General features: G+C 38.7%; 1 pseudogene; it reads left to right on the top strand.

Moving 5' to 3' along the window:
- The first annotated feature begins 528 nt into the window (after window positions 1-528).
- LOC138808616 (histone-lysine N-methyltransferase PRDM7-like) lies at window positions 529-3422 on the top strand (annotated as a pseudogene).
- Window positions 3423-3867: the final 445 nt, after the last annotated feature.

Raw genomic sequence — 3867 nt, 5'->3', positions numbered from 1 at the left:
GCTAGCCTTGAGCAAAAGAAGCACAGGGACAGTGCCCAGGCCCTGAGTTCAAGCCCCAGGACTGACAAGAAAAATGTGTACAGCCTGCATGTTGTCTGAAAATGATAAGTAAAAGGTAAAATAACAGATAAACGCAAAGTGTCTGATAAATCTGTGACCACACATTTTCAATCCTGTATGTCCTTGTCTTTGCTCAATACTTAACATACCCTCAACAAATATTCTGAATGAATAAATTCATCAAAGACCACTTTATAAGAAATTTAATGAAGTCGAAATTAAACCTGAAAATGGGAATGGCCAAAACTTAAAATTGAATTAGAAACCTGTAGTTAGTGTTCAAATGAAGTCTTTGTATCTCTTAGTCAAAGGTTAATGGGGGACCAGAGTATGTGAGAAGAATAGATGATAATTTGGTAGTAAGAGATTTTACTTTTCTGAAGAAATAGGGACAAAGATTGTTGATCCCCAACTTAAATAACCATTGTTTTTCAACTTGGACGTAGGAAAAAGGAGGTAAAAATGAGCATGTACATCCTACAGGAAAGAAAGAGTTATGCTTATGAAGATATCCGTAAACCCCAGGATGATGATTACCTGTGTAAGTAACCCTCTGTGCTTGTTCAAACAGAAGGCAAATGTGCTTTTATAATAATTCATCAGGTCATTTGGCCCCCAATTACTGGTTTACTCTAGTAACTTCACATGAAGAACTAAGCGACAATGATATGCATTCTGTGCTCTTTCTCATGATTGTTAAATCTGGGAATGTACATATTTCTTGACTAATTTTTGCTTCTCTTGCCTCAGATTGTGAGCAGTGTCAGAACTTCTTCATCACCAGCTACACTGTTCATGGGCCACCTATATTTGTAAGAGACAATGTGGTGGACAAGGGGCATTATGACCATTCAGTCCTCAGTCTGCCCCCTGGGCTGAGAATTCGTCAGTACAGTACCCTGAGGCTAGGCTTAGAGTATGGAATGAGGAATCTGATCTGCCATTGGGTTTGCACTTCAGCCCCTATGAGGGCTTGATCATAGAAGATGAAGATGCAGACAATAGGTACTCCTAGATGGTAAGAAATGCCCTCCCTTTCCCCCCTTTCTCTAACTCCATGTGTCCCCCTGTGCCTCCAATGAAACATTGCTAGGACATGGACAAAATAATTGTATGTGTTTGTGGAATCTGCATAAACATGGACATGCTGATTTAGGATCAAAGTATAGCGCATATAAACAGAGTGTGTTAGAGGCAAAGTGCATCCATGCTTAAGGAGCCTCTGTTAGGACTATGACAAATCCCCTCAGATGTGTAGACGGCATCTTATGTGTTCACAACTACTGAGTCCATGCAGGCTCAAAGAGCATCACTGGAATCAAGTAATATGATTTTGCCAATTATTACCCAAAAGCCTTTAGCTTGTCTTTCTGAAACTCAGATCACAAAAAGGAGTAACTTCTATGTGTAGATGCAAAAAATAAATCCCAGGCCAACTGGAGTGAGTCCAGCAGTCATTTTCATGGTTCCTAAGAGGATATTATCCTCAGAAGACTTGCACCCTGATTATCACACATATGGATTCCCATATCTCCATTTTTCTTTTGCTGTACTTGGTGCTTTCAAAATTATGAATATTTGATGGACAAGAAATAAAAATATAAATAGTATAGCTGGGTTCCATAGCTCAACCTTTAATTTGTACTTTTGAGATAGAGATGAGATCTCAGTCTGATGCCATTCCTAGCATAAAAGATTATAAGACCCCGATTACTACCAATGGCTGAGCACGTTGGTGCACATTTGTTATCCCAGCTACTGTGGAAGTACAATGGCTGGATAAAGTGAAGTATCTCCAGCAACCCAGGCAAGCACAAGCAGGATGGCAACCCAGGACAGCAGGGTAAATAATACCTCAAAAACAAACTGTGCACTGGTGGCTCAAACCTGTAAGTAGCTACTCAGAAAGCTCGGATATGAGTATCATGGTTCAAATCCAGCCCATGGAAGAAAGGCTGTGAAACTCTTATCTCCAATTAACCAGCAGAAAATCAAAAGCGGCGCTGTGGCTCAAGTGGTAGAGCGCTTGCCTTGAGTTGAAGAGCTGAAGGACAACATTCAGGCACAGAGTATATGCCCCTTGACAGACAAAAAATACCTCAAAAATAAACAACACAAAAAGGGCTAGTGGTTCAAGTGGTAGAGTGCTTGTATTGCAAGAGGTAAGTTTAGTTACTGAGTTCAATCATTAGCTCTGGTATGTATGTATGTATGTATGTATGTATGTATGTATGTATGTATGTATGTATGTATGCATATAAATATGTGTACTGTATCAAAATAAAAATTTCCATGAGAGACAAAATTAAGACATCAGAAGAAAAACCAAAGGGCCTAACTTCATTCATAGATCCTGCATCTGTAAAGCACATACTGTATACGAGTCAAAGAATTATCCTCAGTAGTTGAATAAATCATATTCCCTGAGTAATTGTGAAACACATGTGGAGATAGAAAGGACAATTTCATTGTAGGAGTATTTAACTATAATTTTTCTTCGTCGTTTTTGCAAAGTACATAGTGCCCTAACAACCTACAAGAAAGAACTTTAGTCTATTAGGGTATACTCAAACACGTAGAAGCAGAGTTGGAGCAGTGGTGAGGTTCAGAAAGCAGTGGTTCTATGGTATGTCCTGCAGCCCTGTGCCATGGGGAACCATTGTCGTATCAGGAAACAACATCATGAATAAACAAATTTCCCTCTATTGTCTTTATAAGACAAATGATTCTCTGAATTTCTATGGGAACATAGTGGAGACAGGTGCATGAGTGAGTCCAATCTAAGGAAAATTACTTGGGCCAAATGTCAAATGATGTGTGCTAATCTAGAAACAGAATGCATGTCCCCACCAAAATCTATGACATAAACTTTAACTCAATTTAGAGAATCTGGAAATCTATCTATTTGTGACAAATAAGGATTAAGAGAAGTCTGGAACTGAGCTTTGAAAACAGTGCACTTAGAGTTCTAGAGTGGATGAGTATTGGGAGTAGATCCAAAGGGAGCAGAAACTTACCCTCTTATGTTTCCTTCCTGTGCCTGCTTCAACTTTAGGTATATGAACTGTGGCAGGTGTGCTGAGAATCAGAATCCGAGGGCCTTTCAGTATCAGAGGTAGATCTTCTACCAAACCTGTCATGTCATCAAGGCAGGATGTGAGCTGCTTGTCTCGTATGGGGATGAGTATTGACAGCAACTGGGCAGTAAGTGGAAGAAAGAGCTCACAGCAGAAACAGGTGGACTTTACTATGGTTCCTTAAAAAGGAAGAAAAGAAAAAAAATAATTCTCTTTAGGAATTTTCGAATATCAACTCTTCGGTGGAACAAAAGGCAATTTAACGTGAGAAAAATTTCAAGTTAAGTACCTCTGAATTTAAAGATGCAGTTTGTATACTTTATTAGGAAAATTTCCTTATTTTTAACTATTTGTCCTGATTTTACATTTTAAGAACTTCATATGTTTGAATGCAATACAAAATACCGTGCTAAAAGGCGTAGAGACCAAACAAAGAACCTACCAGCTCTCTTTCAAAGAACCAGTTACTTCTGGCCATTGCAGTTTTTTCTTAATTCCCTCCATATTCGCAAATATTATGCATATGTCATTGTTCATTCATTACATAGTCTACATATTCTGTGAATATATTACTAGGAAGAAAATCAGTTAGAATGAGAGTTCCTATAGAGACTTGTGTCTTTGACAAAAATGAATCCATCTTTTCTCAGGGCATTTTGCTCTAGCCATGGCCCTCAATTCTTGGTTCCATGGCTGCAACTAGGCCTTACTTTTCTTCCTCACTAGAAAC

This window comes from Dipodomys merriami, unplaced genomic scaffold, assembly GCF_024711535.1.
Source record: "Dipodomys merriami isolate MVZ:Mamm:240054 unplaced genomic scaffold, mDipMer1.0.p SCAF_46, whole genome shotgun sequence".
Lineage (NCBI taxonomy): Eukaryota > Metazoa > Chordata > Mammalia > Rodentia > Heteromyidae > Dipodomys > Dipodomys merriami.
This window is presented reverse-complemented; position numbering and strand designations above follow the sequence as displayed.